Raw genomic sequence first — 15,155 nt, 5'->3', positions numbered from 1 at the left:
AATATAAAACGGTGCGAAACTGGAAACTACTGGAACAGATTCGGGTCTGGACTAGTTATTTATTGGTTCGGATTCCTTGACTGCTTGAACAGATCGACTAAGAAAAAGTTTATTATAATGGACCATTTTCCCGAAAATATTACATACATGGATCCAACTTGTATCAAACCTATGAATATTAATACGTGATTATAATCGATATAATTGTATATATTTATTTTTGTACAGTTATGTTCAAGAAATGACAAGAGATGATACATCTAATATTTGTAAATAGATTTCTGTTAGAGGATCTGATCATGGATTAATATTTTAATACTGTTTCTGATTGTTATCGGAATGAATTAAAGTATGGTTTTGTATTTTCATATTGTAATTATTATATTCAAGTCATTAAACTATTCATGTATTTTTATTTTCCCTCCAAATGTTTGCAAAAACTTAACTATTTAGTAGAGCTACATAATCGAGTAAATGAATTAAATATTATCACATAACTGAATGAATTAAAATCACAGTCCTTAAAAATACAATGTAGCTAATATATATTAATTATAAAATAGATTATAATATATATATAATCAGCTGTTTTATAATAAATCAATTGTACGATGAAACAAAGTTATTTATCTGGTTATAATATTTACAGTCCTTGAATCTGAATCCTTTAAACAAAATTGGACAATTCGTTGAATCTAATCGTAAGATCAGATTTTAGCTTTCTTCCTATTTTTATCCGACACTGTATACTTGTCGTAACTTTTCGTTGGATCAAAAAGGTTCCCATCTACTCGCTGGAAAAATGTGTTTGTTCCTCTCGTACCATGATCTAATGAGAAAAACATAAAAGAGAATTATACAAAGTATTCTTTTAATAATAAATACCTAAGGAAAACTTTTCCGACATGTGATTCCTCGGTTTCGACAGAAGCATCGTGCATAATACGAATATCATCGTGAACGTCAAATGTGAACAGAGGCCCGCTCTTTCCTCGTGCCTAATCGCAATATTACATACATTAAAATAACATGCCAACATTGTAATATTGCTTCATAAGTTTTATCATTTAGTATATTTACCTTAGTTACAATAAAATCAGTTATAGTTGCAGTAAAACGTATAATGGTGCGGTAATATAAGATTCTCCTTGACATACATTAACTGATCTGCCATTACTGTTTTAAGCTCGCTGAATTCACGCCTCAGAACTTCTAAACATCTCTGAAGAACCTAATAGATAGAATTACCTGTGTGTGAAAATTTAATTTATGCAGCAGAACATTATATATCATGCCAATGTTACTCCAAAAGTGACACTGGAGTATTTTAATAACTTAAACGTTCTCTAAACCACTGAGACATTCACCTTTCTTCATTATAACACTCCGACGATGGTCAGATCCACCCCAATAACTGAATGTGATCTCAATTTCTTCTTCCTTCAACGCGTTCTGCTTTTTACCCCATTCTTGTCTCAATTCTTCCCTAAGTTTATTTTCCTCCTCGTCTCTTTCCCTACTGGCAAAAAACATGTATCTACATCTGGATTTTTCTAAATCTTCTTAATCGCAGGGCCATCAAATTGCACATTTTCTGACTGCGGGGATTTTTCGGCATTGTCTTCGTCAGAAGACATCTCAGCTTCATCTTCGTCTTCGTCCAGATTAAAAGACAAAGCTTGAATCTGTCTCTTCTGTTTGTTCTTTCCTGTCTGCTTCGCCGCTAGTGCTCTTTCCTTTTCCTGCTCTTTTTCACGTTACTTCTATCAAAGCATAAAATACATGCTTTAATAAAATAAAAGCATAAAATACATAAAATACAATATTTTTATCTTTTTCTAACTCTTAAAACTGGAAAAGAATAAAAAATAAGTTGAACCGATAATAAAATAACTTACGATAATTCCTTCGCGCGTAAACGAGATTGATCTCCTCGGCATCAGCTCCCTGCCGTCAATATATACCTGTGAACAGGCTCCTTGATCTCTTCGGTATCAGCTCTCTGCTGTCAATATGTAATACCTCTACAAAGTAAAAATGTATTGTATAATCAGAATACTAGCAACGTGCACAACTTCATTTGAGGTTATAATTGGGTACAACATTCATCGCACGATACTGTTATAATTGCAAATCGGAAACGTACCTCGAGTCCAGCTCTTCTGCGATCAACGAAGTCGGGATCGAACGTGTCAGTCGTCACTTTCTGCCAAGCGTAGAGAACCTTCTTTTCCGGCAGCGGTGGTAACACGATGTAGGGATACGAAATCTCGGGATAAGCACGAAGCAATTCAATTTTCAATTCAGTATATCGCCGGCACGATTACGGTGTTACTGCCGTTTCGCGTACGCGCGTATGCGCGCGTTGTCGCACCTTATACCTCGCGACAGCGTGCGGCTCGTGCAAACGTTAACGCGCGGCCGCAATCGCACGGCAGAAACGCCTCGTGTGAACAGGCTCCTTGATCTCAGTATCAGCTCCCTGCTGTCAATATAAAAAATAATATAATAGGTTATTAACCTGTATGTATAAACACTCACGTAAACGTAGTATAAACAGTAAATAAAATAGTACAAGTATAACAGTAATATATAGAATAAGATAATTATAGGATAATTACATAAAACAATTACCTTAAATTAATCGTCGCGTCGCGTAAAGAGTCACGGTCGGTCTCGCTCCGCGCGTACTACCGTATATCTCTCTCGAGATAGGTTATAACTGATGAACTGACTGACACTCTGACAGCGCGATAAACGAACGCACTGTCTGCACTGCACTGCACTGCACTGCACTGCACTGCGATACTAACGCTGCTAGCCGCCAGTGTCGAAAAAGTGAAAGTGACGTTCTCTGTTTGTTACATGTATGTTATAATGAATGAGAGCGGTTGACGTAGAAGAAAGTATCTTAAAAAAAATTTTTGACATTTGGACTTTGCGTCGCAATATTTCCGCTCGTAGGGCACGTAGCGGAATATTATAAGAGAAACCCCCCCCTAATTGGACCCCAAGCTATCGATCAAGCCTAATTAGAACTTGATCCGTTCACTCGTTATCGAGATCTCAACATCTCGTATACTCGCAACCCGTCGCGTCGCGTAAAAGAGTCACGGTGCGGTCTCGCTTCGCGTGTACTTGGCGCGAGACACTACCGTGTCTCTTGATATTATTGTACTGTAATTATTACGAAGTTGACACACGGTTATATATTTTGTTTGTACTTGTTCAGAAATTGATAAATGGAAATAAACACCGTAAGATAGATAATGTAAAATGACACATTTTTGTTAATAAAGTGATAGACATTTGAGAAAAAATAACGGCTTACAAACCTGTTTGATCCACAATTAGTCAAAGATTATATTAATTGATCATAATATATGATATACCTACATATTCTCCTTATCTCTGTTATCTATTACCTTTATTTTTTGTATTAATCGACGAAGAATCAATCGTTTTAAACAAATAATACTTTATAAATAATTAAAATTTTTAATGTGCGGGTCTATTCTAACATTAGCAATCGCTCTTTATAATTGATACCTCATGAACTCAAAATTAAATTTGCTAATATTAATCATAAGATTTATAAAATTAATTTATTAATATATACATTCTCTACATGCAATTAACAAATTAATAATTTTGTAATAATTATGGCAATTAATAAGTGATGTAACAACATAATTTGTACGATACTGTAAAGTGAATGTACTAAATAAATACAATATTGTGTATGAGAGATCGTTATTGCTGCAAGTATAATCATCAATTAATTTGTTTTGTTACTGATTTTCTCACTTTAATTATCTTCTCATATCTTATAAAATGTTATATTACTTGATATAAATCTCTCACATAATTGATTAAGACTAATTTATATAAAATCGATATAAAAAGCTTTTCTGTTTCGTGATAAAATATTTATTCGATCTCATGTTATATTACTTGCAAGTAATATAAAACGAACACATAATAAACATGCACATGGATAAGCTATGAAAAATATAGAAACAAAATGAACATATTATACATATAATAAATTAAATATAATTAATATTCATTTCTTTAATAAAATAAACTTGTTAAAATATATGCAACAGGAAGATAATTTCTGCCCCTTTCGGGTTTATATAAATGGATTGAAAAAAGTCGAAAAAGGCAGAGAGAAAGAAAAAGAAGACAGAGAGAAAAAGTGAGAGATAAAAAGAGAGAGGTAAGCTTTAAAATAATAATTAAACTTATATTGTGCGTAATTCGTCGACAATGAAGATGGTGATAGCGTGTGTGTTCGTAATTTCTTCGTTCTCCATGATTGGATATGACAAAGTTAAAGATGACAACTAAAAGAAAAAGAAGAAAAGTCGAAAGAGACAGAGAGAAAGAAAAAGAAAGAAACAGAGAACGAGAGAGAGAGAGAGAGAGAGGCGGGGCCGGAGAGTTAAGAATTCACTTTCGTAATCAAAGAGATAAGAAGCATGTTAAAAATTTTGTATATAAAAATTGTACGTATTTTTTTTTGAGGTTTTTAATTAAGGCTATAATGAAAAGTAAGACCATTATACGAGCATTAATAGATGTTACGGAAAATTTATATCTAATTTTTATGTTTTTTATTAATTATTCAAAGTGTATTTATATCGTTGCAAGAAACATGAAATTAATTAAAATAAAGATTTTTCTGTACAAAGTCATTTGAAAGTCATGTTGTTATGTATATACCGTTAAATTTTTCTTAATGTGTTATTATTAAAGAGTAATAGCGTTGCAAATGTTGTTTTGTGTAATGATATAGAGAAAAAGCTAAATGGCGCGCGCGTAGCGCGCGCTTGTAATGTTCTAGTATTTTATAAAATACACACACACATGCACGCACGCACGCACACACAGGTGAATAATTGAGTCGTGGCTCGCGGCTACCGCGACGAGTCAGTCAATCTGCATTTAGACCAGTTAGAACTCCACGAATCTGCGAGCATTTTGGTGATCGTGGCTCGCAGTGTCCAACCAAAAATCGGTATTTTGACAAAATATCAAAAAATGTTTTTTATGATCAGATTACACGCTTTGTCGGTTAGACTGGTAGTTAAGCTTCGAGCTAGACAAATAATGACAAAAGACGAAAAATGAACGATGAAGGAAAACGTGCGTAATTGCCCGGGAAAAAAAGATTATATATAATTATATATAAATATATATGATTATATGTGATTATATATGAAATTTGGTGCTTCATATAAAATTATATATGGGTCCATATATCATTATATATGAGCATATATAATTCCAAGTAAAGTAGGAATCTTAATTGTAGGTACGTCAAAATGGAAATAAAAGTATAAATAATAAATAAGTAATCCAAGGAAGCGCAAGGTTACAATTTATTTAAATTTATTTAAAATGGGAACGTATGCATGATGTAAGCCTGATCTGCAATGTGTTCTTTGTTTCCTGTTTTTTGCTCTTTTAACCTCTTTGCGACTCTCCGTATTTCGCAATTCCGTCGCGTAACGCGATGTTTTTTGTTCTCTGTCGCCCAAGATAAAAATTGACGAACTTCAGAAGAGACTAGAAACATCACGTTACGCGACGGAATTGCGAAATACGAGATAGTCACAAAGAGATTAAGAGCAGAAAACAGGAAACAATAAAGAACATATTGTAGATTAGCCTGTAGGAATTCGGAAAACATATATATCTAAACGACTGGTTTCAGAAATGGTGGTTACAAAATAATTCTAATTTATAAAGGGATACCGAATTCCTACATCATGAATACGTTCCCATTTTAAATAAATTTAAATAAATTGTCACCTTGCGCTTTTTTGATCTGATTAGTCCATGCAAATAATTAATATTTATTTGAAAAACACAAAAGAAAAAAATTAAATATAATGCCATGAAAAAGAAGTAAAATAATAGTATTATTTCAAGTATATGGCAAGATTCCGATAACTCTGGCGCCTTAATTTGACGATGGTTTCTGGTAGTACTTTTAATGCTGAACAAAAAATTATATACGAAATTTTCTAAATTTATATAAAAACTCTTAAATTTATAAAAAAAAGTATTTAATGCATTATTTACTTTTACTGCATTTATTAACTTTTTGTGATAAATTAAATTTATCAGTATTTATTGTTTGTCACTATTTACTCAATTTCTTAATTTACGAAGCCCTCGGGGCACGCGCTCCGCCTAACCGAGTAAGTAAGGAAACGATGAAAGATTTTCTGGTTTGGTTACGTAATTTAATTACCGCACGTCCACAGTGTAGATTCTGAATTATAGTGTGAGGAGGAAGGGTTGAAACTTCGGTTGAAACGCAATTTACTTAGGTAATAATTAAAAGACATATGTGTAACGAAAAAAATAAATATTTTATTCAAACAGAATAAAATTAGGTAACGTTTTTTGTAATTACTAAAATACACATTTAATAACATTTAATAATTTTTAATAAAATGTATACTTGAATAAAATAACAATTTAAATATAAACTTTATTGCATATATGTTTTGTTTTTTTCTCGACTTTTTTAACAGTATTATTTCTTTTTATTTCTTAATTAATGCCTTAATCGAATGTGTTGTTACGTCCGGCGAGGGGCGCATTTATATAAAACATGAATAAGACGATATAGCTCCCAGGATACACAATCAGATACACAATAAGGCAATTGACCCGGGAAAAAATATTCATATATGATCATATATAATCATATATGATTGGCCGTATATGGTCAGATATGGAAATTGGCCAGATCTGAGGATATATGATCTGGTATTATTGTATATGTTAATATCTGATCAGATATGATCAGGTATGATCAGATACGAACTGACACAGTTCAATCTGGACATATATATTTAAGGAGGTTGAAGCAGTTTGGTCAACTCTAGATTTTAGTTTGTAAAAAATATATATGATAGTATAGGATCTACCGCATGTGTGAGAATTATTTCAGATTTATTGACCATCCAGAAGCTGAGATATTAATTTCCAAAAATGCGTCGTTTTACATGGGGTTAGATGGAGAAAGCGTTGACGGCGATGATTGATCCCAATTTTCTTTAATATTTAGTCTATATAAACGCTCAAAAACGTGCCTACGCGTACAGTAAATTAATGCGAACATTTAGAACGCAAGAAAACACGTATTCACCATCTAATAACAATATATTACAAGTTAAAGCGATCGAAATTAGACTGAAATAGCAGTTGATAGTTCGCGAGTAGGTAGATGTGGCAACGCAGCGTCGCCCGCGTTTTGGCTGTACCCGAATCCTGTCGGTATGTGCACATTTTTGTGGTTCTCTTCCGTGCTATGTCCACGATTTTTTGATTCTCTTTGGAAATAAAACCAAAAAAATCATGAATCTAACTGAAGAAAACCAAAAATTGTGAACATAACATAAAAGAGATCGAACCTTAAAATCGTTGACATTACTACAAATAGTAGACACAGCACGGAAGAGAAACCAAAAACGTGCACATACCGACAGGATTTGGGTATAGCCAAAACGCGGGCACCTAACCTCTTATCCAGAATGACAGAAAATTCACCGGCATGTTTACGTTTAGCAACTGCCGTTACGTGGCTCAACACAGAGGCGAGTACTGCTACCAACCCCATAAAAGTGAAACGTTGCCAAGTTTCAATCGTATTTAATATAATCGACGGAAAGTTATTAAAAAATCGATAGCTTATATAATTGTCAAGGGAGCTACCAGTAAGAATCATTATTTCATTCTATCAACGGCAAAACATATATTCATGCCATTTTTATATTGAAATAATTAGCAATACTACAAGTTTTCAAGTTGGCATTGGCAAAAAAGTGTTTCGTTTTTAGCTAATTAAAATATAAAGATGCATAATATGATACTTTTACTATACGTTTTATGCAATAGCAGCGTATGGAGAATAAAATGATACCTAATACAGATTTTTTTAATGACCTAATAAAAACTTTTTTCTAAACCGTCAATTGACTCAACTGGATCGCTTCAACCTCCTTAAGTAAGTTTCAGAACATTGTTATATATTTTAAAAGTTATTTTTTAAGTGTGCCACTTATTATAAAAGTGGACTCCACAATACAACTGATACAAGAATTGTGCCGCTTCATAGCGCGAGACAGTGTCGTGACTGTCGTGTCTTTTGATACCATTCTTATAACACTGTTGGTCAAATTTTAAATACGAGAAACAGATCCATCGAATGCCATCTATCGGATACTATGAGATGCAATATCTGATCTGATCATATATAATCTTATATGACTATATAAGTTCATATATGATTATATATGATTTTCAGTTTAAATTATAAGATATTATGTTTGCAAAATAATACGATTAATATATTTATTTATAAGAACTATAATATATATTATATAACAGTTTTTTTCACGAAGGTAAAATTTCATTGTTTATAAAAATATTTGATAAAAATTAATATGTCAATTAAAAAAGATTAAGTGTCTTATGCAAAATTAGAAAAAAAGAAAAATTTAAAATAACACAAGCAATGAGATGCCGTTTTTGGTCGAAGTGGATCTGGGTGCTTAATAATATTTCACAATATCAATTATTATTAAATACATTTTTCAGTTTTTTAAACTGCGTGCCAATATGGACTTTGCCGGACTTAAAACACACACATATATATATATATATAAACGCTCTATATATGGGCATGTAAAACTTATATCTGTTTATATCTCATTTATATATGTTTATATACTGTCAAATATGAATATTTTTTCCCGGGATGATATAAAATGTCCGGAAAAAATATTCATATCTGACAGTATATGAACATATATAAATGAGATATGAACAGATATAAGTTTTACATGCCCATGTATAGAGCATATATAATCATATATGGTGATCAGAATCATACCATATGTCCCCATATGGCGATAGATAACCATATATGATTATACATGCTCTATACATGGGCATGTAAAACTTATATCCGTTCATATCTCATTTATATATGTTCATATACTGTCAGATATGAATATTTTTCCCGGACCATTATATCCCAGTCTGGTCATATATACATCGCGTCTTGTCATATATGATCATGTACAGTGCCGATATAGTTATGTATGACCATATATTATTATATCTGATAATACATGGCCAAACATTCTTTATATACGATCATGTAAGGCCAGATACGATTATGTATAGTGTCATATCTGCTACACATAATAATATGTCTGACCATATATGAACTTATATGATCAGATCTTGTGTCATGTATAATATACGATCTGATCATATATGGCAATAGATAACCATATATGATTATATATGCTCTATATATGGGCATGTAAAACTTATATCTGTTCATATCTTATTTATATATGAACATATATGAACATATATAAGTTTTACATGTTCATATATAAATATATACTGTCAGATATGAATATTTTTTCCCGGGGAGGGCGAAAACCGGCGGTTTAGTGGTACCAAATTATATATTTAACACAAATTCATGCAACACTTCCTTAGCGTCGAAATTATTAACGCAATAGATAAACGGTAAAGAAATTAAAACATAATCGTTCACTAAGCAAGAGTCACCTTCCGTTGTTACGTAATAAAATTGCGAGAAACGAACGGTGAAGAATTAAGACGGTTGTTACGTTCGTGGCGGGACGCGATAGCGGTGATAAAGCGCTGCCTGGGCCGAGCGGAAGACCAGGCAGGCGCTTTTGCGACGGTATAATGGAGAGTGGCGCGAGGTCGCGACTTACGAGGTTTCGTTTACTTGAAGGTCTGATCGAAGGTCGTTGTCGTTGTCGTTGTCGAATGGAACTGCTGCCTTGCGAATAGCCCGTGGTACGCACCTTCAGGCTGGTTACCTGAGGATCTCGAGGGGCGCTTACACTGACTCTATTCGACGGAGTCCTCACTAACTCTAATTTGAAATATACTCTTAACTCCGTGAGATTGAAATAAAATAGCATGAAGTTAACTGTTAAAAGCCTTAGAGTGCATCCCCATGGAAAAAGAAATAGCGGAACGGGATAAAAACGGGATAATTTCCTTTGATTGGCTAATATCCCATTTTGAGAGCCCCCACCTGGAGATTAGCCAATCAGAGCAATTCCGTTTTGGTTCCGTTGCGCTATTTCTCTCTCCATGGGGATGCAGTCTTATATTGTTGAGCGCGGTGTGATACGTGGGTAGGGGGCTAGGGGGAGGTGCGTATCAAGTGCAAGCGTCGCTCGGTGCGGAAGTCTTCCCTTGCTTCCTATCGTTAGTAACTACGGATAAATTTGAACAGGCAACTTAATTACTACGCAGAGTTGCTTCTACTTCAATCTAGCCTATGATCCTAGGATTCTAGGTAGTCTCTAGCGCGGGAGAAGGCGAGCGGTTAGCGTCGGCGCTGTCGCTGTTGTTGCTGATGCACATCTGTTATTATTTTGTGATAATAATTCGTGATTGACTCCAAATTTCTTTACTGTAATTCGAAAAGAGTTTGTAATTAATTTCTAGCGGTTAGAAGCGAGGCGTATTCGATGTGGGAAGGATTGGCCGCATTGCTCTCTGACAAGAGGCACGAGCCAATAAAAATTTAAGAAGAAGAAGAAGCTGTGGGAAGGTGCTGATGACAGCACTTTCTTATCGAGGTAACCGGCTCGGGTGAGCGTGAGAGCGTCTGGCTCTCCGCGCGCCTAGTGCCTTCTCGAAACTGCTGACAGTATGCGTTCCTTAATATTATTATTAATCTATCGCCAAGCCGTTACAAAAAGTTATTAACTGTTGTCTTTTTAAGTTGTATCTACGCGGATCGTGGGCTGCATCCAGCTCACATAATCGGTCAGTGTAATATTAATTGTTTATTACAACTATCCCTGAGACGGTGTGATAATCGTGTGTGTGTGTTGTCAGGTGTGTGCGGAGTGATCTATTATGCTGTTATATGTATAAGAGGCCATCGTTAACGTTACACCGGTTATAAATAAAAATAATGAGAAGTTAACGGAATTTATTCGAATACATGCGATGCGCGTGCCGAAACTTAAACTGCGATAGCGTCATATGTATTAAACGTCGATCTCAGTCGATCCCAAGAATTCTTCCGCACCGCCATATTTACCTTGTAATTCTCAACAAGAGAAATATTTCGGTAAAAATCTCGCGAATGTGTGCTACGTTTATTTAAATAATTATTTACTGTTCAGATTGTCTTGCTCATTATAGCGCGTCTTATTTTACGACTCTGCTCGATCACAGTTTTTCGTCCATTCGAACCTTGAGTTTGACCGAATGTCCACCGAAACAATTAATACGGACACTCTCGAAAGTATAATAACGGTTAAAGAAACACGTGTTCCTGCAATAATCACACGTTTTATTTTAATTTTCCGTGGCGAATAAAATTTATATCATTTTCGACCCTTTGTGGCGCAATTCGATATCGAGGTAGATTCCATATAGTGCATAGTGCTTTGCGACGTACTTTTTCACAGAATCCCAAAGATTTGTGATAATGCGAGTTACAATTAGCAAATTTAGCATATCTGATGTATATTTTTTATAAAATGCTTCGAACAATAGAAATCGATCGTTATCGTTAATACATTCTCGTAATTTAAAACAAGGAAAACTAAGACATTAATTTGGCCCGAAAAGGATAAAGGACTGAATACAAAGTGGTGCGACATTTTACCTGTTTGTCGGTGAACCCCCTCCCCAGGAGTCTTCCTTTTCCTTTCTTATGGACACTTGTTCTTTCCGCGATGCGGAAGACCTTTTGTCGGCGCTAAGAAAACCCGAGGATAGTAACAGTATGCAGAAAATCGCAAGCACCGTACCGATGAACAAGACAAACGCGATCCGCCGTTCGTTCTATCCTACACTGAGAAAAAAGTTTATTAATACCAAACGATCAGCACCGTCCACAACTGTACTGACTTGCACAACTGCACGTATTAGACAATTGACAAGCGCGCCGGCGACCTGTTAGAACGCGAATTAACTAAGAGCAATCAGTCAATTCTAGTTTTAACTAAATTATTTTAGTTAAAACGCGAATTTACTAAAGCGGTCAGTTAATTCTAGTTTTAACTGAATTATTTCAGTTAAAACGCGAATGTACTAAAGCATTCGGTCAATTCTAGTTTTAACTAAATTCTTTCAGTTAGAACGCGAATTACCTAAATAAGGGCTTAGTTAAAACTAGAATTTACCAGTAAATTCGGGTTTTGACGGATTTCGGGTTTTAACTGTAACATATTATATTACTTACAGTATTAAATGTTATGTTTTATGTCTCAGAATTTATTAAAATTGTCTCCTATTTTTTGTGGCAATCATCATTAAAAAGCAGGACACACATACACGTTAAAAATTCTTACGAAATAAAAGAAATAGTATATTACACTACAAAGGCCGAAAGTTGAATTTTCGGCCCTGCGCGTCATGATGCCCCGAGGCGAAGCCGAGGGCATCATGACGAGCAGGACCGAGATTTCAACTTTTGGCCCGCGTAGTGTATACGATTTTTCTTCATAGCCGGTCGAAAGTACGTTATTAATTTTACTTTTTTTGACTTTAAATGTTAATAAGCATGTTTTTGATGCCTGCCCCCGACATTTGCGGCACGAGCGAAGCGAGTGCTGCTGGTCGGGGGGGCAGGCATCAAATACATTCCAAGAGTCAAGTCTTGTCATATTTTGTAAAAATAAATTCACGTGCGTGCCAACGGGGTGACCGTTGGTATGTGTGTGCACGTGTGTCGCGCGGATTCGCACGCCAGGACGATCGATAAGCCGTCCGTCGTCGGGATCGCGTCTTCCGGCCGGGGAACGAGACGCGGATCGTCGGGAAGCATCGAAATTTCGTATAACTTCTTCCTCGTCTACGGATTCATCAGATGACATATTGACAGAACAATATTGATGACTATTTTTAAGGTTAAAGAGCGTTAAGGTTTAAAGTTATAGAAAGCGCGCGTGTACTTCTCACAGGGAGTAAATGTTAAACTTTCGTCCTTGCTATTAGGGACGAAAGTACGTACTTTCGACCGAGGTATGAAGAAAAATATATATCCATAAACTAATACTTTTGATCAATTTTAGTATAGTATATGTAAACTATTCCGGAAACTTTTGTGTTATTTCAATAATTATCATAAGTTTTAATTGCTGTTAAATTAACATTATTTATTTCTTTCATCTAACAATAAACTGTATTGAATTTTTCTTATTCCAGAAGTTTTTAGAGCAATATTCCCTCGGATTTTGATCACTTTGTAATGGAGTGGTTCAGATTCGCAAACGTCTGTAAGGAAAGAAAAAAACATTAAAAAGGTAATGTAATATATTTCGGTATATACTCTCCATAAAATAAAATCATTATAGTTTGCCGCGTTATAATTTATAAGTAACTTTTTCACTAATTTAATTCTACTTTTATTTTTCAGGAAGTGATAAATATATTATCTTACTTGCGTGGCTCCGCGCGAGTAATTATTATAGTAACAAATTTTTTTATTTGAAAGATGAGTTTTATCCCAAAACCTTCCGCTAGGATCAGTGATCTTCACCAAAGACATTATTGTGATAAACTGAAAACTGTAATATATATAATATATATTATTTTTATATAAATAAAACTTTTTTATGATAATTAGTGAATTATTCCCAAATGCAGATTAGTATATAACAGGCCTGGGCAACTTCGAGCTCCGGAGCCACGACACTCCCCTACTTTCCGTGGATAGAAAAGAAGTGTCGTGATTCTGGAGCTCAAAGTTGTCCAAGCCTGGTCTATAAAAGCAATCTAAATATTAATTAGACAATAAATATTGAGATATTTTATTACTATTACATATTTGTTGAAAACATGTTGCCTGTAATAGAAATAAAACATCAATAATAATTTTAAATAAATGTTAGAATTAATATTACGGTAATCTTAATATAATATTGTAATAAAGTTGATAGTACGTTTAAATTTTTATCTCAAAAACATTACAGGAATGATAGAAAAACCTTAGCGCAATGTTATTTGCAACGTTATGGCACTCCCATTTCAACTTTACTGAAACTTCGGAATCGTGGTCAAAGTATGTTCATAATGATATTCTATACAACATTAAGAACTACATATTTAACAACATTACAAGTTCTAGAATATCGTTGCAATAACATTGTAATAATGATTTTTTGCTTACTGGGCGTATACCAGTTCATGCGGATTTTTTAATAGTTTTCGCAAGCGCTCCAGGTATTGTCATTTACACTATAAATATATATCTAGCTTCTATCAGCATTGTAGGTAGCAAATCACACACTCACACAGTCTCACGCGCGCGGCAACAACGAGTCAAGCTAAGCGTGCCTTGATATGAGCCAACATACCCCATCCCTATATACGTTTGATTTTAGTCATTTTATTATGTTATGTGGAGTCGAGTTTAGTTTCGCGCGCGATCAATAGTGAGAAGCAATGCGTGCGAATATCGATAAATCGAGACATCGATACGATGGCATCCAGGACTACCGGCCGAGAGCGGGAACGATCGTCTCTTCAGAACCACGAGACACACGAAGCAAGTCGGAACCATTCTCGATCGTTAAGGGGATGCTGGAGTCGCGGGCGAACTCGATCAGCGTCGATAAAGAAGTGCTCACCGATTCTTACATATACATACAGAGCGCAGGCAAACTCGACCAACGTCGATAAAGAAGTGCTCACCGATTCTTACACATACATACAGAGCGCAGAGTTTTTGGTTGAATTCGGGGAGACGCGTAACATGTGCATATGAAATTTTCTAACATACTTTTCTCTTATACTAAAGCTCGCAGCTCATTTCTGCAAGCACAGGATTCTTCTTTATTGTATTTCCGTGACGGCTGCAAGGTTTTTGTATACGTACACAGTCTAAAACTTTTATCTGCAGCAAATGTTGTCATGAGTCGACCGCAGAATCGAAAATAAAAATGTAATTTTCTAATTTTTTTTCGTTTTTCATACGCAATTGGTGCCTGCCGTCTTCGTTATCGTCCATATTTTAATTCTGGACAAAAAATTTTTAATTCGGTAAAATCAATCAAAAGATTTGTGTGTCTGAAAATTTCGTGGTAAAACAGACCTGTCTCATCCCC

General features: G+C 34.7%; 1 pseudogene; it reads right to left on the bottom strand.

Annotated features, from left to right (window-relative positions):
* Positions 1–66: 66 nt before the first annotated feature.
* LOC139810303 (protein FAM50 homolog) lies at positions 67–1,757 on the bottom strand (annotated as a pseudogene).
* Positions 1,758–15,155: the final 13,398 nt, after the last annotated feature.

Source organism: Temnothorax longispinosus, chromosome 3, assembly GCF_030848805.1.
Source record: "Temnothorax longispinosus isolate EJ_2023e chromosome 3, Tlon_JGU_v1, whole genome shotgun sequence".
Taxonomy (NCBI): Eukaryota; Metazoa; Arthropoda; class Insecta; order Hymenoptera; family Formicidae; genus Temnothorax; species Temnothorax longispinosus.
The sequence above is the reverse complement of the archived record's forward strand: the minus strand, read 5'-3'. Positions and strand labels throughout refer to the sequence as shown.